The sequence below is a fragment of the Chionomys nivalis genome, chromosome 22 (genome assembly GCF_950005125.1).
Source record: "Chionomys nivalis chromosome 22, mChiNiv1.1, whole genome shotgun sequence".
Lineage (NCBI taxonomy): Eukaryota > Metazoa > Chordata > Mammalia > Rodentia > Cricetidae > Chionomys > Chionomys nivalis.
Genome location: NC_080107.1, coordinates 42978170 through 43000215, shown reverse-complemented (window position 1 = coordinate 43000215; position 22046 = coordinate 42978170).

Here is a 22046-nt window from a genome sequence, read left to right as displayed (position 1 = left end):
CCCCAGTGCCAAGTTTTCTGAGGCAGTCTGGTTTTGAACCTGTGACCCTCCTGCCTCTACCACCCAAGTGTCTATCACGTGGGATTACGGATGTGGCTGGCTTTTCCTCTTTGAAAGAAATCTAAGACTCCGAGTCCTTCTTGCCCTGTGTCCCACATTAAACAGGGGCCAGGTAAAACGTGGAAAAAAGGTGGGATGGGTGTGGATCCCAAGAAAGTGCCCTGCAGAAATCCTGGAATTTCTGAGTGCCGGGTGCACTCCCTACCATGTTTTCAATGGAAAGCCAACAGGAAAAAGCGAAGTGATTCTGTGGGTGGCCACAGTCATCCTTTCCCAGCGAGAAGGAAAGCCGGGGGTCTCTAGCCCCCTCGTGTTAGCTAATGGAAGAAAGCTACACAAATCTGCCGACAAGATGCTGAGACCTAACTTCCCCTATCGGCTGGGTAACAAGGGACCAACCAGTTAAGTTTCCAAGCAGCCCCTGTGGTTAGTTAGCAAACGGTCAGCAGATGTCCCAAGAACGTGACCAGGGGACAGTTGCTACGGGTGAACAACCCCTCCCCCAGGCAATGACAACCTATCAGAGAATAACAGCTAAGCTTTACCTAACCTTTAGCCAATTATAATATAGGATAAGTAATTTTATATTTTGAGGCTGTAATCTTGTGACTGCTTTGTGGTTTTTGTCTTTATAAACCCCTTACAATAGTAGACGGGGTCCTTCTCCCTCCATCTGCTGTGTCAGACTGTGAGGCAGGGGACCCGTGCTAGCCTGTACTTAATAAACAAAACCTTGCTTTTGCATTTGGAAGTGTGGCTCCGTGGTGGTCTTCTTGGGGGTTTTGGGACTTAGGTACAACATGATGAGAGTCCTGTCTCGCTCCTTTCTGCTCCTCCTGTGGTCCTATATCACATGAGCTGCTTCTGGTGCAGGGCTAGCTGCCCCCAGGGTCTGCCCTCAGAAATGTGGTAAAGACAGTATCCCCCTCAAAGGTCAAATGAGAAAGGATCAAGTGGCAGGAACATTTTGGGGATGGTATCCAGACTGTTAAGGGAAGGTGGGTAAATGGAGGGGAATAAGGGAAATAGGGACCCAAGAGGCCCGACAAGATTGGCTTTTGATAAACTGAAAGCTAAACATTACAGGAATAGTGAGGATTTAAAATTTTCCATTTATTTATTTATTTATTTATTTATTTATTTATTTATTTATTTGTGTGTGTGTGTGTGTGTGTGTGCACCCATGCCACAGTGCACGTATGGAGGTCAGAAAGCAATTGTCGGATTCAGTTGCCTCCTTCACTATCTGGGTTCTGGAGATTAACTCATGTTGTCAAGCTTGGTAGAAGGCGTCTTTATCCACTGGTCCGTGTGGCTGGCTCAAAATTATTTTTTAAATGAAACAGTTTAGAAAAGCCTGTAGCTTAAAGGTGCTCCTGATAGTAAACAAAGAGATGCTGTGGGTGTAACAATTACACAACTCAATTACAGTTGAGTCTGCACAATGTCCCCAAACACATGAGTGCATAGTCAACTGAAGAAAGCCATGTCTGTTACTGGGTCAGGTGTGGGGGCGTCCAAACATCATTCCAGAAATGGGTGAGGACAAAGGAGGAAGCAAGCATTGTGTTGTCTTCCCTGGAGACTGTACTACTATGAGAAGATGCTTTCTTGGATCCATTAGCTGAGGAGTGCCTGGGAGGAGGGAGGCCCCAGCACTCTGCTCAAGCAAATCAAGCTTCCCATGGTTGGCCACCCATCAGGAGGAAGGGAACAGAGTTTGTAATGAACCAATCAGCATGACGTCACCTCAAGCCCATTCAGACTGACAGACACAGTGATGTGGCGGCAGGAAATGTCTGCTTGGTGCATGCAGAACTCTTGTTAAAAACATGCTCATTCATCTCCAAGCTGTGGATCTATGGATGCTATAGGAACTGCAGGGAACAGACATGTTATACTATAATACAAATGCTGTCTGCCAGCTCTGTACTGTGGATTATTCTACATGGTTCTGATCCATCATGAAACAGCCAGGAAGGAAACCGGCCTTGAGTCGGGTTGACCCAGCTAGCTGCACAGGGCCACTGTAGCCAGTGTCAGAGTGTGAGTAGATTTAGCAGGAAGAGGCCTTTTCTAGGCTTTTCCCAATGACTCCTCCACCGATCACTGTGGGCAGAGCTCCAACGTGCAAGATGGGGTGCGGGTGGGGTGGCGCGGGGAACGAATGCCACTGTTAATCCATACCACTACACATTGACAGGACCCCTCAAAACCCGCCTCTCAATTCAAATACACATACATCCCATCTGTAGAGATACCCATAAACACAGAGGACACACCCCATTGATGACATCAGGAGAGTGATGTCTATTCTGTTGATGCAATGGCTTCTAAGCCTTGCCACAGAAACACGCAGCAACACTTCTCTGCAGACGGTGGGTTTGTTCTCCTGAGATCCTGTGTGTGGAGAGGCAGGAAGTTGTAAGCCATGCCCAATGGCTGAGGGTGGACAATGGCATCCTCTGGAACCCAGGCGCAGGGTGGCCTCATCAAACCTGTGTCCTATTGTGTGTTTAGAAACCTCACATTGGCCGGGCAGTGGTGGTGCGCGCCTTTAATCCCAGCACTTGGGAGGCAGAGGCAGGTGGATCTCTGTGAGTTCAAGACCAGCCTGGTCTACAAGAGCTAGTGCCAGGACAGTTAGGGCTGTTACACAGTGAAACCCTGTCTTGAAAAACAAAAAAACAAAAACAAAAACAAAAAAAAGGAAACCTGACATTGAAGGCTTTTCTCACTGAGTTTAGAGGTGAGTGAATATTGACCTTGGACAAAAGGATGGATCAGTTGATCACTGTTGTGCCTTCTGCAAAGTACTGTCCTGGTCTTCTCCATCTATGGGTGACCCACATTGCTCTTACTCTCTGGGAACTGGCCCTTTCTGGAGATGGTGGCCCATCCCACGCCAACACCACTTAAAGGAACCTCCTTGTCACCGGCATCATTAGCCCAAGAGGCTTAAGCCCAGATCCCAATGGCTGACCTCCATGACCTTCGCTTTCTTATCAGCTCAAGGATGGTAGCTGGGAGGCCCTGATGACTGTACTGGGTTAAGGCTGGCAACACGGGACAGACCCATTAAGAATCAGTCACACATGTAAGTTCTATGTGCATAGGCACACACGCAGCTCTTCTTCCCACCCTCATCTCAGGTTTCCTCCTGGGCTGGCTGACCACCAGCAGGTGCCATCTGCACGAAATAGGGCAGGGCAGGGTAGAATCTACAGGGCTTGTGCTAATGGCCTATGGTGAGCTTTTAGGTGAGAATATTATCATCCCAAGGACTGGCCCTGCTCTGAAGTCACCAGCTCTTTCTCCACTGACATCTAGAGTTTGTGATTCAGCATCTGGTTCCACCTAAAACCCAGAGATCATCTCTGGCAGGGAGCTCAGTCCTGCTTAGTCCCAGAGCTCACGTTAGGAGCCATGGCATGATAGAGAGTGGCAAAGACATGATGTAGAGTGTAGTGTGAGGTTGTAGCCAATAGTCAGGGCTGCCGGTGACCAACTGGCTTGCTTGGGAAAAGAGTATGATAGCCAGATCATGAAGGAAGACTGTGCATATGGTCCATAGGAAAGAAGCAGGGAATTCAGGAATACTGTGTGTACACATATACACATGTATGTGAGCACATGCTTATACTGCACTTCTGTGTGTGTGTGTGCAAATGGCTGCATCCTTGTGCATGGGTGTGCAAGCTTGCATATATGCAAGAGCAGATGTATATCTGTTTTCATCACTGTGTGTACGCCTGTGCTTACTTGAGCACATGACTGTGCACATCTGGAGGAAAGGATACAGAATGCTCTTCCCTTCTTCCCCCCCTGTAGTCTTTGCCTATGGATGGAGCTGACAGTGCAGCATTTGTCTCCATGCTGATAATAAGCTCTGGACTCTTCTGGTTCTTCTTGGGTCATCCTTTCCTGAGGAGGTCAGTTGGACAAGCTCTGTGGTAACGTGGGATAGACACAATGAGGACAGAGGAGGTTCCCTGGAACCCCTTCCTCAGAAACTCATGCAGAGTGTGTGCAGGCTGAGCACTGTGCTTTCCGGAAGTTCACACACACACGCACACATACACACACACACACACACACACACCCCATGGGGGATGGAAATAGGTGTGTATATAGCGTTGGGTGGAACCTACTCTAGGAAGAGACAGCAAGCAGCCCACCTTCCACCTGCCTCAGGCCTTGGAAATAAACTTGTCTTAGCAGAGCCCAATGGGAGGGCAATGCTGATTAATTCTAGGCAGGCTGTGTGGCTGGTTAATGCAAGCCAGGGAAGGCACATGCAAATCAAGATGGGCTGATGCATGATCAGCCAGAGCTGCCCTCCCCATGCCTCCCTGTCAGTCTTTTCTTTGTCCTTTGTGCTGAGAAGTCAGCCAGGCCACTGGGGAACAGTGAGGTCCCCCCTGCCTCTGCCCCTGGCCTCTGGCTTCAGCATTCCTGTTACAACCTTGCTTGATTGCTCTGGATCAGAGTGGAACGTGCTAGCCTTGCCTGCCAGATGGAGCCTCTGCTCCCTCTGCACCTTTTGCCAGGGCTCTGTTCCCAGGAAATGTACTCCCAGATCCCAGCCACTGGCTATCCCATCCCTTCAGTCTGCTAGAATATTCCAAGATCACCGTTAGACAACCCTGCACACACAGTATTTACTCGTTAATTCATTCATTCCCAGATACATTTATCTGATAAGACATGACTGAGACATAAAATGTCCCTTTTGGCCAAAGGCTGAATCTTGGTGAGCTTAAGAGAACTGTCCTGGGACACACCAGACATCCACTAGCTATGTGACACCCACCCACCCCTTCAACCTTGCATGGGACCAGTTGCAAAATGAGAAGTTATTATTTTCTTATTTTAGGAAGAAAAGTCACCAAGAGATACTGTGCGGAGCACTGGCATAGGCCCTAGTCTCGCTATTACCAATCAAAAGCAGAAAGCAAATGCTGCGTGGGGACGGAGGCAGGAAGCTGGCGTCCCGCGCATAGCTGGTGGGATGGAAAATGGCACAGCCACCGCAGGAGGCAGCATGGACGGGCCTCAGAATGTGAATAGCGAGTGGAGCTATGATCTGGCAGTTGCTTGTTTGGGCACGTGCCTGAAAGCATTGAAAGTGAGGCCGCAAAGAGATTTGCACGCCCGCGGCCACAGCGTTATTCATAATAGCTAAACCATGGAAACAACACTTAGGTCGGTCGTCCTGTGATGGGAACGATAAAATGCAGTCTTATACATGGTGGGACATTTCTCAGCCGTAAGAGGGAAGGACATTTTGATACAGGCTGGATCCTGGGTGAAACTGGCAGACATTATACAAATGAAATAGCCGTCACAGCTCCCGTAATACATGGGCCTTATGTAGCTACACTTACAGGAGGCACCAGATGTAGAGATAGGGAGTAGAATGCTGGGTGTCAGGGGCTCGGGGGGGGGGGGATCAGTGTTTCATGGGGGAAGAGTTTTAGGAAACTGAGAAGCTGCGAATGCACTTTGCACTATAAGACTGTGCATTTGGACACTAGGCTGGGAAATGTATGTTAAAAATTCCTTACACAGAATCCTAAGGGGAAGCGGTCTGGGAAGAGGTAGTGTTTGGGATCCTGACTGTCTGTTTCCAGAAGAGAACAAGGAGAGGACTCTTTGAGGTGCCTGTGAGTGTGGGTGAGCCCAGGTACTCATGGAGTAGCTACAAGGTACAGAACCATGAGAGTCCAGTTGGATGATATTGAGATATCTGCCTCTAGACCCCTGTCCTCTCCGTGTAAATGAGGATGATCCCCAACAAAATGCCAACTTGGGAGTGTTGACATGAGAAAGGAGGTTGTACAGACCAGCAGGTGTGGGGAGAACTAGGTCCCTGTGTCGCCAGCTATAGGAAAAACACCTTGCATTGTTCTCCAAAACCGTGTGGAAAAGAACATTCCTGCTTGTGGTTGCCAAGTAGAGATGTTGATGTGTTAGTCACTTAGTTCTCAAGTGGCCCATCCTTCCTGATGCTTGGATGCCATTCCAGCTAGTGACATGTGTTGCTCTTACCTACCTTGTCCATATCATGACTTATGCCACACTCGGTATTGTGGGCTCACAGGCTTCTGGGTAGGAGGGTTGAGGTGGAACAGTGTGAACAGTGGGTGGGTCAGGTTAGGCACTATCCACGAGGCCAAGCCTGGCACAGGGCTTCCCTAGGCTGGTAGGGAAGGGCATCTGGTTTTCATCACGCCCTACCAGCATAGGCCCAGTGACCCTGGAACCTCTGTTCTCTGCAGAAGGGTTTGCTGATTCCTGTTCAACATAGCAAGAGGCCCCTGGAGGATGGGCAGGCTCTCCTGTCAGTCACTTACAAACCCAGCTGCCAACCTGCAGCGGTGTACCGGCAAGCTGTTTATTGCACATCTCCATCGCTGGTTTGCTTAAAGCATTCCTGCTCTGGCCTTAGCAAGCGCCTTCAGCTAGCACTGAGCCCTGCAGTCTGCCTCTAGCCCTGAGAGGTTTTGTTTTGTTTGGTTTGGCTTTGGAGCATTTCATGGCTTTATGTTGTTAAACTCCAAGATCCAGCCCCAGGTACATTTGTAGCTTGCAGCTATGGCTGCTTCTCAGCCTCTTGTCCACACTGAGGAGGTACGTGAACACTAACCCGTGTCTACAAACGTCCAGGGACACTTCCTCATGTGGCCTCTGGGTCTGTGTTAAGGTGTTGCCTGCACACACTCCTGTCTCTAAGACTTGCTTTAACTCTGTGGTTGTGCACAGGTTCCAAGCTCAGAGAACCCATATGAAACCCATGGGGTACCTGCAATTGGGGGTGCAGGAAAATCTAGCTCCCTCCTTTTATGCTTTATGCTCCCAGGAAAACAGAGACAGTAGGGTGTGTGTGTGTGTGTGTGTGTACAAATGTGCAGTGTATACAGAAGCTCTCCAATTACAGTGGTTCAACTTACAATGTTCTACTTTGCTGATAATGCAGAAACCACACACATTCGTGGTGGCCACACTTTGAATTCTGACTCTGTCTTTTCCATATCTGGTGACAGGTGGGGATGTTGGCAGTGAGTACAGCTTGCCATCGGCCCCATAATCTTGAAGGAAGCATCTCCAACTTCCCAGCACAGTGCACGGCTGAGTGAGGATTCTGGGTAAGGACAATGACTGCGTTTTTGATGTTGGCATCACCATTTGACACCCACTGCACAGAAATGCTGTTAGGAAGCTGGAGAGCCAGTGCCACCCCATTTACAGGTGCAGCCTGCAGACGGGAGTGAGTGACACAGGCTCTGACCTGTAATGCAGGGCTGCAGGCGGTTGGAAGCCAAAGATGGCGCTGGCTCAGGAGAGACCTGCTCTCCCTAGGCCTTGGTGGGTCAGAAGAGACTTAGCCCTGCTGGAGGGTGACTTGCTTTTTTCAGTCACTGAGCCACAGGTTGATGCTTCATCCCTGGAACACCTCCAAGGCATGCCCAGATGTCTTGTCATCCCTGCTGTTGATTGACCAATGAAGTTGGCCAGTGCAAGCAGCTTCAATCTGTTTCCCTTCTGGGTGGTCCAGCAACAGTCATTTGAAGGAAAGCTACAGGTGCCAACATGCTCTCTCTACCACCATGAAGCTTTCCTGGGCTTTATGGGACTCTCTCCCTGGGTGTGTTACCCAAGAAGGGGACCACATCTTGGGTTCTACACTGGTACCAAGCAAATGAGCAAGAGATAGTCCAGGGGCCTCAAGTTATCAGGAATTCTGGGGAAGCATGTTCCTTATCATTATTTAAATTAAAAGGCAAAGCTATTGACTGGGAAGTGAGGCTGGCCTGCAGCGTCCATAGTTTGCCATGAAGCATGTATTTGCATTTCAAGAAGGTGTTCCCTGGCCTGCCCTGCTGTGGGATAACGCCCTTGTAGCCTGTAAAGAGTTGTCACTGGAGTATTGGCTTTAATAAGATGCTGATTGGCCAGTAGCCAGGCAGGAAGTATAGGTGGAGCAAACAGACTAGGGAAGAGGAAAGGCTCAGTCTGCAGTCTCCACCCAGATGCAGAGGAAGCAAGATGAAAATTCTGCACTGAGAAAAATTACCAAGCCACGTGGCTAAACACAAATAAGAATTATGGGTTAATTTAAGTTGTAGCAGCTGGTTAATAACGAGCCTAAGCTAATAGGCCCAACAGTTTATAATTAATATAAGCCTCTGTGTGTTTCTTTGGGGCTGAACAGAAACTTCCATCCACACTGTCCACTCTTAAGTGAGGGGTATGGTGAGTGGATGGAACTAGCTGGGAGAGCCCCAAGTGGACCCCTCCTTCTGAAACATGGTAGTGAGCCTCAGGCCATGACTGGCAGACGGACTGGGGAGTCAGGGGTAGTGGGAGAGAGGGAGATGACTGGGTTCTGTGGGCTGAAGAGGCCACCCCACAGGTCCCAGGTAGGACAGCGCAAGTTCAGGTTCTCTGAGGATGATCAGGCATGTCTAAATACAGCTCACCTGATTAGGGAGGTAATATATAACCACAGTGGAAAAGTTAGAAGACAGACAGGACATAACAAACTAAGAAGGACTGAGGAGGGGGCTCAGTGGCTAAGAGCATTACTGGCTCAAGCATGAGGACCTGAGTTTGGACCCCCAGCGCCCGTGTCAAACACCCCAGAGTGCTTGTGCATGCCTGTGACCAGGGCTGTGGGGGACAGGAGCAGGTGGGGCACTGGGCTTTGCTGCCAGCCTTGCTCCAGGCTCAGTGAGACACTAACTCATGAGCATAGGGCAGAGAGTAATAAAGCAGGGCACACCCCCATCAACACCCCCCCACACACACACACAGAGGGAGAGAGAGAGGAGCAGTGATCTCACCAGAACGACCCATGCATCTATCTGCCAGGCATAGGAGTTGCACACTGTGCTGGCCAGGCATCCTGCTGGGACAACATGCCTATCTCCTTTGATCCTCCCAGGAACTGAATGTGGGTTCCTTAACCTTCTGAACCCCACTTTGCAGCAGATTCAGATGGAGGTGAACTGAGCTGACCTGCCCTGATTGCATCAGTCAGCTGACCAGGGGAAAAGAGGCAGGGGCACAGCCTGGGCATGTAGCCACGTGCCTTTCTGTGCTGCCTCTGGGTCTCTGCCTGCAGTGGCTCAGTGGCCTCTTCCCCGTGGGACTGGAGGTTCCACAAACTGAGGGATCAGCACCCATGGCTTAAGGCAGTTGTTTGATTCTGACATCACAGATGCTGTTTTCTGGGTCACTTTTAGCCCTGACCAGGAGGCCATCCCAACAGAAGTGGGGTTTCCAGGTTTGGGATCACTATGGCCAATGCTCTCACCTCATTCTGTGACCTGCACCCTCTGCCTGCAACACTCTGGAGTCTGCTTGCAGTTCATAGGAGGGGGGGGGAGGAGGAGGAGGAGGAGGAGGAGGAGGAGGAGGAGGAGGAGGAGACCCAGGCAGGGGAGGAGAAGAGAACCAGGGAGGCCAGAAGAGGCTGGATGTGGGTCCTATGAATGGCAGAAATTGGATCTGCATTCCTGATTAGATGTGATCTGGATGGCCCAAAGACTAGGGTTGGGGACAGGGTTAGCTGACTTCGGTGGTAAAGTACTGCCTTGTGAGCTCAAAGACCTCAGTTTAATTCCAAGAAACCATAAAAAAGAGATGGGGAGGGATTCTCCCTTGTAATCCCAGGACTGGGAAGGCAGAGACAGGAGAATGCCTGGAACTATAGCCTGATTACTTTAATTGGTGAGTCCATGACAATGAGAGACCCTGTCTCAAAAAGACAAGGTGGACAGTGTCCCAGGAAGGACATTGCAGAGGCTGTCCTCTGGCCTCCGTGTGCACCCACGGGGTCACAGCTTCTCTGAATCTGAGTTTTCACATTTCTTCCTTGCTCTGTGAGCTCAAATGCTGCCTGTCTGGGACGAAATGATATGCAAGATGCAAGGAGGGTTGCTATAAGTCATAAAGCGCCACACCAAAGCGAACTAATGTTGTCGTTGCTATAATTATTGTTATTCTGAGTGCACTGAGATGACGGATGGCTAGCTGCGAGAGTCCAGCCCGCCAAGAAAATCTCTATATTTCAGCGAGAAAAGGCTTTGAAATCTGAGGAGAAAAGAAGCTTACCGCCCAAGGTATTGGGATATCATTGTGAGCGAGTGAACTGGGACAAGGTCGGACCTACAGAAGGCGTCTTCTGAGTCCCTCTATCTCCTTCTGCTTCCAGAATTCAGGGCTTAAGAGATGAACGTGCAGAGCTGACTGCAAAGAGGCTTTCGGCAAGTTCTGGCCCAGAAGGCAGCTGTAAGTCACCGTTCCCCGCACAGACCCAGCTTAGCAGGGGATGTGAATTAGACAGAATCCGGTGCCCTTCCAAGGCCAAACCCAGAACTGCACATCAGCGCTTCAACCCAAGCCAGTTTGAAAGTCTGACTGTCTTGTCCCTGTGACTGATGGTGGTTTGAACCAAGGTTAGAAGGATCTGCAGGGCTGGAAAAACAGTGTGAATTCTGAGCTAGGGTTCATTCATTCAGGATCTTAGGCAAACAACAGGAAGCTATGGTTCTGTTATCCTGGCTGTGCCTACAGTCCAAGCACACTGCCTGGTATGTAGTAGTTGCTCAGTTACACAATGAGAGAAGAGTCATGTGAGAAGCAGGCAGTGGAGGCCTCAGGAAGACACCTGGAGTCATAAGAAACTCCCCCATCCCGCAGTAACTATTAATAAACATCACCCCTGCTTCAAGAATCCAAGGGCGGAGAACCTGTGACTTGTGAGTGTTGCATCACTCACAGCTCCCATCCCGAAAGGCACGGGCCTGGCTCTGCCTGTCCCTCCACCTGTGTTCACAGGCAGTTGATGATCTGCTCAGTCCAAGGGATGTGGGGAACATCAATGGAACCCATGGTAAAAAGGTGAGCCCAGGCAAGGACAGATGGACAGACACCAGCCCAGCCTCTGTGGTCCACCAGGAACCCACGCATTCCCTCTGATCCTTGGTCTTTACTGACGTCACCAGGCCCACGGACTGTTGGAAAACAGGACATTCAGACACAGAGCGAGGGGTGGGGGCACTCTGCATGGGCCCGGCCAGAGCCAGTCAGGGCCAGCGCCCTCACACTCACTGATACCAGGCTGTTTTAGGTTTGCTTCCAGACTTAGCCTCCTGACTTAGTACCAGTGACCACATCTTATGTACCAGACATCATCAGAAGGCAGGCTTAACTGAGGTTTCCAAGGAAGAGGTGGATCCTGCGTGGGAGAGGGGCAGAACTCACAGGAGCCTGAATCTTAATGAACCAAGCAGATTGCACAAGGGACCACTGGGTCCCTGCCGAATTTGCTACTCAGTTCCCCATCCTCTTAGGTTTACCATGAGGCTGTTAACCAAACTGTACAGATTGGAACTTCACATAGCACAGGTGTCTTTTGGGACAGCACTGAGGGCTGGAGGAAGATGGGCGGATCTGCATTCTTCCCAGAGCAATGGGGGTCTCCTATCTTCTCTCAGTTCCGGGGCCTCCCATGCTTCACGGTGTGGCTGTGCCCCTCTGGTCATAGGTGCTGATTGTCACGTGACTCCCCTCTTCTCACTGGGCCACACCTTTCTCAGCCTGCCTTTTATAGGTCTTGCGATGACATTGGCCCTGCCAGGTGATCCAGGGTCAAGTCCATAAACTTGTGGCGCTCACATTTGTTGAGACCCTTTCTTTGTATGTGGCTTCCTCCATGTCTCTAACGTCATCACTCTCTTGACCACGGTCTGAGGGGCAGCTATAGTGACCACAGCAGACCTGGGAAGACCCAGTAGGGTGATATCACAGGTGCCAAGTGTACAATCCCTCTGCAGCCGTTTTTCTATTTAATTGATTTGAAATGGATTGGCGGGAAGGGCCATCCAGGTAATAAATGGATTTAATAACACCTCCCATGGGTGGGAGTTTTCCAGGCCTGCGTGCATCTGTTATCTTATTAGTTTTTCACAAAGGGGTGGCTGTAGCTGTTGTCCCCTTGATGGATGAGGATACTGACATGTGGGTGGCCAAAACTGAGGGAAAGGAAGATGTGTTTTCTAACCCGCCGATGGCACTCTCTGCCAGTACCCAGGAAGCTGTCTGGCAGGCTGCTTTCGTCCTTGGGTACTGCTTCCCTCATCCTATGCTACACTCTGTTAGCAGCTCTCATAGCAGAGAGGCCAGGCATGCAGTACCCCCAACCACCTGTAGAGGGCGTGGCACTAGCTCTCTGGTTAACAGGGCCAGCATTTTAGCCTATCTTCCTTTCACTCCCTCTCCCAGTGGGGACGGGGCTCAAGACCTGGACAGCAGCACTCTTGAGGCCATCTCTCCAACACCCTTGGTGGATCAGAGACAAGGGCAGTGGCTAGTGGAGCCATCATCCTAGACTGAAGGTGGCAGCCTCCCTTGCCCCTCCCCCATCTTCCCAAACTCCCCTTCCGCTATGGTGTCTTCTCAACCAGGCACCATGCACTTGTGCCAGGACATTGCCACAGAGGTCCATGCTTTTTGCTCTCCAGGCAGCTTACTCCCGAGTAGGCAGGCTACCTGACCACATCACCTCCCTGGGCTATGTGTGGAGGACAGAGGAACACTAATGGACTTTTGACAGGCTGGGGATGATGGGGTCACACCACCCAGAGGCTGTGAGTAACCCCCAGCCATTGGCTGGAGAGCACAGCTCAGGAAGAGGTCACATTAAAATGTCATTTCCAGCTCCTCCCCCACAGACTTGTTTAGGAAGATGGAGAAAATGAAGGTGGTTCTCGAGCAGGGAAGGAAGTCTGGCTGAATTCTTGCCAGCAGGGCATCAAGACTCCCAGCTCAAGCTGACCTTTGCTGTGACCTTGCCTGTGAAAACAGAACTCTTTTTAGAAAGAGAGTAGGGACAAGCTTAAGTCCCAGTGCACACAGCCATCCAGGGTGGCCTCACTCCTTTCCCGGATGTAAATCTGAACTGTTGGTCATTTTATGAGCAAGAGCAGGAACTCCGTTCACAGTAGGAGACACATCCTACCCCCCTGTGCAGCCCTGTGCCTGCGGTTGTACCTTATCAGATTGGAATCCTAGCCAAGGTACTAGAGGAGCAATCTTCCCGTCTCATTTACCAAAACAGAGCAAAAAAGACAGTATCTTAGCAACCCTTTGAACAAAGGATCCAGAAGTCACAAAATCATACCTATGGCTCCTGGCTAAGCCACTTCAGCTTGATGATTCTCTCAAGTAGGCCACGCCCACACTTATGTGTATAGCATCCCTCGCCCAAGCGCCTCTCTTTCTGTTAACCCCTATGCTTGAATCTGTATGCAATCATATCCTCGGAAGCTTCAGTGCGGCTTCATATTGACTTACCCTGGAATTCCTTTCTCAAGAGCAGCTAACAACCCTGGTTTATCTGAGTAGAGGGCTCGGAGAACTCCCTGGGCTGCTTTGTGCCGTGTCTCTAGCTTCTGTCCCCACTGACATTGACACACACAGAGCAGCTTGACCCCCACGCCAGGGGCCCTGAGACTGCGTTGAGTGCACACATCTCTTTGGATAGTTCGTTTCCCTCCTAAACTTGGAGAGCAGATAAACATGAGAGCGGGACTCAGTTCTCTCAACCACGTTTCTCCCAGAGACGGAACTCTGGGCAAGTCATCAGACTCGACGGCAAGTGTTTTTCCCTACTGAGCTATCGTCCCAATCCCTCAGGTGCTTTTTAGAAGCTCGTTTTCATCTTCCCTTCCCTCCCTGGAGGTCGTGTAGCGCTCCCTAAAATCCTCAAACGCCCTTAGTCGATAAAGACATTGTAGCTGTGGGAGCTGTGAATCTCCTGCGCCCGTGTCCTCTAGACCCTAGACAGAGGAGGCTCGCCCAGCTCCTGCAGGCGGCATCACTTCCCAGTGTCCTGTCTGAGTCCACCTTTGCCTGAGTCCTGGGTTCCTGAGTCATCTGGAACATCTGGAATAGGAGCTCTGCCATCTCTAGATTCCATAGCAGTACAATGACTGGGAAGACGAGGTGAGGACAGAGTCTAGTGCTGGTGGTGGCAGGTGCACCCCTCTTGGGGACCCACAGGCCAACCTGGTATCTTAGCTCCTTTTGTTCCTTAAGTTCTTCCAGGAAAAAATAAAAAACAACAAAAAAAAAAACAATGTCCCATCCTCAGGTTCCACCGCTATGAGGTGTGGCATACATAAGAGCTGAACTGAGCAGAGGTGGGCCATCATACCTTCACTGCGACCTCCACCCAGACCTGAGCTATAGACCACATTAGTGTGAGCCCCTTCTCTTAATAGCCTGAAAGACTCCAGCTAGAGGGCCTGGTTTGATAGTGAGCCTCTCCTGTGGAGATGCAGACATGGGTGAGGTTTGCAACTTCTCTGAGCCCCACTGTATGCACTGCTCCACAGGGTAAGATCAAATTTCAGTAGGGCATGGCACCTATCATTCACTAAGGCAGAACGACACATGTGGAAGGTGGCCACTACTTGCTGTGTGATTTCATGTGCACCATGCTCTTCTGTCTTCTGGCTGCCATGTTGTTGCCACTGGCCCACCAAGTGAGAAGAAGAGGTGCCAGCTTCTGGTGCTGGGGGAGTGGGAAGAACATCCCTCAGCAACACTAAAGCCTATCCTTGGCACTCTAGAGAATGGGCTTCTCTTGAAGACTTCCTGAGGGTTGGGGAGGTGGCTCAGTGGGTAAACATTTGCTGCACAAGCATGAGGACCTACATTCGAATCCCTAGAACCCATGTAAAAAACTGGGTGTGGTTGTGAGCAATTGTAACCCCAGAACTGGAACAGGGATGGGAAGAGGTTGTTACTGGGACTTGCAGGTCAACCAGTCTAGTCAAAACCTGGGGGTCCCCAAGACCTGTGAAAGACACTGAGTTGCGAGGATAAGATGGGGAGAGGTGGAGCAGGACACCTGACTCTCTGAACTCTGCACACATAAACAAACATATGGGTACACGCCATGATAAACACACACACATACATGCGCACGCACACACACACACACGCTCATCTGAAGTGCCACTTTTTGCCTTGAGGTGCTGACGATCTGAGCCTCATCTATGTGTGTGTTCACACATGGGTGGACCTGTTGTGTGGCTGGTTATCCCCTCCGCCTGCCTAAAAAGGCAGATTTATCAAGATATACTTACATGTCATTTGATTGCCCATTAAAGTACACACTTCACCAGCTTTCAGTTCATTAATGGATAAGTGCTGCTGTCACTGTGGGCAATCTTAGAACATCTTCATCACCTCACAGGCAATTCGTCCCCATTACTACTGCACCCCGCCTCTGCGGGCCCAGGGTCTCTGTAGACCTCCGCATTGCAGACACTCAGCAGGGATGGAATCACAACGCATGACCTCTGTGTCTGCTGTGGCATACGTCAGCACTTTCCTGACAGAACAGAATAATGTTTTAACCTTGTCTACTGCATGCTTGTCTAGTTATCTATCCATGAGGGCAATTGTTTGTGTGAGTGTGTGTGCGTGTGTGTGTGTGTGTGTGTGTAGGCCAGAGGACAGCTACAGGTGTGATCCTCACAAAGGCCACCACCTCCTTAGAGAGAGTCTCTCACTGAACCTGGAGATCGCTAGGCTGACTAGCCAGCAAGTCCCAAAGATCCACCTTATTGACAGAGCTTTCTGTCCCATCCAGTCCCGCAGCCATTCAGTCCCAAAGAAACACACAGAGGCCTACATTAATTATAAACTGGTTGGCCTATTAGCTCAGGCTTCTTATTAACTAACTCTTACAACTTACATTAACCCATAATTTTTGTCTGTGTTAGCCACGTGGCTTGGTACCTTTATCAGTGAGGCGTTCTCATCTTGTTTCTTCTGCATCTGGGAGATGACTGCAGATTGAGCCTTTTCTCTTCCCAGAATTCTCCTGTTCTCCTGTTCTGGCCATCCTGCCTATATTTCCTGCTTGGCTATTGGCCAACCAGCATTTTAATTAACCAATACAAGTGATGAATCTTTACAGGGTAAAAGACCATTGTCCCACAGCACCGCCTGTGCTGTCTCTCCAGTGCTGAGTGACAAGTGCTTGCCACCAAGCTCTGCCTTTCACAGAGGTCCCAGAGACTCAACTAGGACACTCTTGTTTGTACAGCAAGCACTTTTACCAACTGAACTTGCACCCAGTCCCTCCCTTTGTTTATTTGTTTATATTTTGACTGGTTCCCCAAAGCTCATCTTTGGGGACCTCGCGGTCCTCCTGTCTCAGACTGTTAAGTGCTGGGATACAAGTGTACATCACCATGTTGGACTCGAGAACGTCAGACTCTATCCTGGTTTCTCTGAGCACCCTTCTCCAATATGCCCTGACCTGGCCTGGTTTCTCTGTCCCTGTACTGCCAAGGAGGAAATCCCTACTAACCTAATTCATGAAGAAGCCATCACTCTCTCAGCCCCCTACCTTGGTGATCTGTAGGTCCAGCCAGTCCTTGGCAGGAGCCCCCCAGTCCTGGCATCTAACCATATTCTTTGCAATCCCTCACCTCTAAGCCCTTCACTGCTCAGTTGTAAAACCCCAGCTATCTCTGTTACATTCTGGCCAAAGTCAGTTCTGTATTCAAGCCTCCTGTCCACAACAGTTTCAGCAAAGTCTGCTTGCTGGGCTAGAGAGAAGTCTCAGTCAGTGAAGCCCTTGCCTTGCAAGCTTGAGGATCTGAGTCTGATCCCCAGAATACACGTAAAAAGCCAGGTGTAGTAGCACATGCCTAAATATGATTGGATGATAGTAACTTGAGAGGCAGATGACCATTGGCTAGCCAGCCTTGTCTATTTGGAGATGTTCCAGGACACTTTCTCAAACAAACAAGAGAGGCACCTGAGAAGTGGTGCCTTAGGCAATCTCCTGTTCTTTGCCCACACCCACACTGGCACCCATTCAGCCCCACCTCACACACAATCTAGTTTGATGCTTCAGCAGGGTCACTTGCAATGGGACTCTAGGGCTTTCTCCCTCTGGCTCATAGGAGCCCTGTTGCTGTGCACATACACGCAGGGGTTTCTACGTGGACTTGTGGTTTTGCTTCTCTTGTGTCAAGTACAAGGAATGGAGCTGCTAAGGTTTGAGTTTAATTGGTGTCCTGTGTGGGGGTTGGTAGCCTTAGGCCCCGCCTGCGTTGAGGTTTGCGCAGGCTGGGTTCCCTCAGGACTGGAATAAATCCTGCGGAGAAGCAGGCACAGAGTGGCATCAGTTCCCTTGGCTTCCAGCACACCAGCCCCTCGCCATCTGTGCAGTCACCATGGCCCTTATCACACCCACAGGTGGGAGAGGAAGTGGCACTCAGAATGTCCCTAGGGCTTCACACACAAGGCTGGCAAGCTGGTGTGATATACATTATGCTGGCAAAGCGTCACACGCTACTTGAGTTCACTGAGACGCTGGCTCGAGACGTGGGGCCGTCCTCTTCATCTCTGTGGCAGAGGAGCAAGCAACACAGCAGCCCAAGGGCAAAGACCCTGTGTTATTGAGAACAGCTAGAAAACGGCCCGTTTCCAATAGAGGCCACTGCTGTCTGCCATACGATATGAAAGTGCCTCCGGTGGGGGGGTGAAGCTGCAAAGTTTGGTCATGGGAGCTCAGCCATGGAGAGAAAGGTAAACCCGAGATTCCTACTGATGCCTCAACTTCCCCAGACTCTGCCAGATTCGTTAAGATCACGTCTCTCCTGTCATTATTCTTTCATGTAGGAAGCTTCACCTGAAGGGACGCTCGGCTTTGCCCTGGGCCCTCTGTCGGGAACGCCAGCTGACTGCCTTAGTGGGATTTCCGCCGTTTGTTTTTGCAGGATGTTTTGAGCACCCGATGTGATGTTTTGCTGTCTGTCTGTCTGTCTGTCTGAACAGTTCAGCCTCCAGCTGAGCTAAGCCTGAGAGTGGAGGTGAGGCTTTCATTTGAGACTGAACCATTCTTTACCAGAAGGAAGAAGGTTCTAGAACTCACCTGAACACGGAAGAAGATAAGGAGAGACTGGAAGGAGGGAATGGCGGGTGGAGCTGAGTACCCTGTAGCTGGCAATGGCTCAGTGTTGAACCTGGAGGAGAAATAAGATGGGAGGCCCTGCACCTCAACATCAAGCCTGGGACCTAGGGTGGGGACCCTGAAGGTGGGGACATCTAAATAATGGCAGCAGCTGTTCGGCCTGTCCTTTTTTAATTAAGGCAATAGGAAAGAGCCCTTCCCCATAATTCAGTCACCACGCGTCCTTCGGTGTCACTTTTAATTAAAGTCAAAGCCAGCCACAGTCAAGATGGTCCCCATCGCTGGCACTAAATCAATTCCTCGTTTTGAGTCAGAGGCCCCTTGAAAGTGAAGAATGGCAAGGCTGAGAAATGAGTCTTTGCGAGAAGCGGCCATGGCCGTGATATTGGCCCCTGCTCCAGGGGGATACATTTCTTCCCTGCCCTTTCTGTATCCTGCCCTCACCTCAGCCATAGGTCCCCAGGGCAGAGCCAGGCGGTGGGGAGGGGCTCAGGCTGAGGCCCTATGGAAGAAGGGCCAAGGGACTGATGCCTAGGCCTGCTACCCATCCCCCTCGGCTGTGCACATGGCAGGAGAGAAAGGCCAAGCAGTGTTCAAGAACTCATGGCTGTCTCTAGGAGCCCAAGGAGACAGAATGATGGTGCCTTGGATGAGACCTGCGTGGACACTGGACACTGGTGGAACAATACTTGGACTTGTCATGGTGTGGAGATAGTGGAAAGTAGTCGTGTTCCAGGTGACAGCCCCACCTTGGTGACATCTGTTAGCCGCTGGGCAATCAGGGAGAGAGAGAGCTAGCAGGTTCTCAAACTACCCCTCAGGTTAGCTGAAGTTACAAGTGCGTTGAAACACATTTCTGCAAGTTCACACACTCCCTTGGGTGGGAGAGGCTAGAGGAAACCAATTTCCCTTACCCTCCCCGGATAGAGGAGGCAACGGGCAAGCTAGAGAGGTGAGCGGCTCATCTGCTCCCAAAGCCCTGGGCACCAGCTATGCCACTGGGACTCATGGCTACTGTCAAAGGTTTTTCATGCTCTGTGGCCATTTGTTCGTCTGACTGCATGGGCATCAAGTCCCCTCAGCCTGGGGCTGTCAGTTCATGTTCTGTTTGTGCCAAGTGTGGGCTCTCTGCTGCCCCAGTGGTTGTTCCTAGCCTTGGTGTATCTTCAGCAGGGACAGGAGACAGGGGTTGCTGTCCTTCTCGCTCCATGAACACTGAAAGTGAAGCTCCTTGTGACTAGGGGGTTTCTGAGTCACCCACAAAATGGGTACTGGCTGGGACTCTGCTCTTATAGGGGTTAGGGGCCCAGCCTGAGTGCCCATTGTTATAACCTACTGGAGTTCTTGCTCCCATCCTGACTGAGCATGCTCCTTGTGCAGCTGTCCAGTGTGCCCTCCAGGGACTCATTATAAAGCTCCTTCCAGGTCACACTCATCATCCTTAAGTCTAAGAGTACAGGGCACAGCGTCTTAGCTCTTCCACTGGGGGCAGATGCCAGCCCTGGTCCAATCAGCAAAGCCAGAGGAACCTGAGATATGAGTGACTGCCCCTCCCAGGTCCAGTCTGGGGCAGACAGGTTTTGTGAAGGGAATGAAGGGCAGGATTATTCATGGCATTCTTGATGACTCCCCCACATAGCTTTCTTGCACGTGTCTGCACAAGCGTGTAGGCATGCACACGTGTGTGTGTGTATGTGTGGTAAGTATGCACATACCACATGCACATGCGTCTGTGGAGGCCAGAGCACCAATGCCAGGTGCCTTATTCCACTTCACCTTATTTTAATTTTGAATATTTACTCATTTATTAATTTTTGGAGACAGGGTCTCTCACTGAACCTGGAGCTCAGATTGAGTTAGGCAGCCTGGCCAAAGCCCCAGGGACCAAAGAAGCAGTCCTGGAATTACGTTTAGGTGCACACTGATGCACCCAGCTTTTGTAGGTGCTGGGGTCCCAACTCAGCTCTCCGAGCTTGTTTATGGATGGAGTCACCCCCCAGGAACCCCAGGGAGTGGAGGCAACTCTAGCTGGCCTTTTCTGCTTTGGAGAAGGTCTCAGAAAGGCTAAGACATTAAGCTCCTCAGGAGAACAGCTCTGTCAGCTGAGGGTTATCATTAGGGTGGTAATGGGGCCACTGGGCCAGCATCATGAAATCCTGATGTTCTGGGCATAGTTAACAGGGAGTAGTCAGTCAGGGAAGAAGTTAGAGGGATATAGGTAACATTCCCACAGAGCAGTTAGATTGTAAAATGAGGTAACACTTCACCTCATAGTGGGGGGTGTCTTCTTACTGCCTTGTTATCTTTCCCAGCCAAGGAGAGGAGATAATGGGGGAGGACTAGGAGAGGGCCCAGGGACCCAATAGAGAAGCAGCCCAGAGACCCCATGCTGTCTACCAGCCCTGGAAATGCGTCTTCCCCAACAGGGTGCTTTCTGCTCTTCAGTTTCTGCAGCAATAAACTCCGGTCCTCACTTCTCCTCCGTATGTATGTTCGTTGCCCCCCCCCCCCCCCCGTGTTCTAGCCTCTATTTGCCTCTGCGAAGAACCTAGACTCCTTGGCAGTCATCCTGAGGCCCTAACTCTAGGCATCAGTTTGGATTATACAGACAAACTCCAGCCAGACGTGGTCACTTTGTGCTCCTCCTGGGCCTTGGCTGACTTAGCCCTGAAGAGGAGCTTCAGCCTTGGCTCCTGGACCCGCCCCAAATGGGAGATCTTCCAGGAGCCTCACAGAAAATCCGAGATGTTTCAGGAGCCACACTAGGCAAATATTTAATGCATATCAAATAATGACCAGAAGGGACAGGTGCAGACACCTGTCTCTCACCCCACCTCAGCTGAGGAATAAGGGCTGATTTCTTTCTCACTGTCACAATTAGAAGCAACAGTGGGAAGACTTGAACCTCAGTCCAGCCGGCCCCCAGACACAAACTTCACCACCACCAAATCTCCTAAATCCACTTCCTTACCTGCCACGGTCATAGGCTTGGGCGGGGCCTGGGAAGGAGCCAGCTGAGTATGACTTCTCTGGGAGTTGGCCCTGGGAAGGCTGGGCTGCCTTTGTTGTAGGTCTTTGGCCAGGTAGGAGGGGCTTCTGAGGCCACTGCTGCTCAGCTGTGAACTCTGGTCAGGCCCAGGTGGGCATTTGAGGGGATATTTCTGTGCTGTTCATTCCTGCCTGCCAACTGTGGAGACTTCCTGGGTCTGCCCTTCCAGGCTCTGGTCCAGGGTTTCGTCTGTTACGTGTAGCTCTAAGACAGTCTTGGAGAAGTCAAGAGCTGTCATCGTATGCCCCTGCCGCTGTTTGAGCTACACCCACCTTAACAAGTACATACATCACAGAACACACATCAGACACACAAATTAAAAACCAAAACACAGAAAACACTGAGGGCAACACAATTACTCACTTCCAAGAGATTGGTTAGTGACTGGGAACTGTCCTCTAAGGAAGAGATTCACTGTATCTGCCTGGGGTTGACCTACAAAGTTCCCCACTCCGGGCAGCCCTCACAGCAGAACCATGTCTCCCCAATTCTGGAGGCAGGGGTCTGTCATGCAATGTTATCAGGCATGGATCCCTCAGCTGTGCCCCAAGCTGCACCCCACTCTGGTGGCTGCTGCTGGCTATGTAGGGACATTATTCCAATCTCTGCCTCCACTGCCCCACGATCACCTTTCCCCTGTTTTCACACCTTCCCTTCCCATCGGCACAGCAGCCACCTGGGCTGGGGGCCACCAAGCTGTAGCAAAACCCCACCCTATCTGTTGACACCAGTAAAGACCTCATTTCTAAAGAAGGTCGCCCTCACAGGTGCTGGAGGTTAGGACTTCAGCGCCCTTTGGGGAGGATGGAGCCAATGCCTAACCTGCAAACAGAGAGCCCCCCTGAGCCCCAGGCTCGCTGAGCACTTCCCAGCTCTTTGTCAAATGCAATTCACATCTTTTCTTTTCCCCTTTTGACAGCTGTTCCC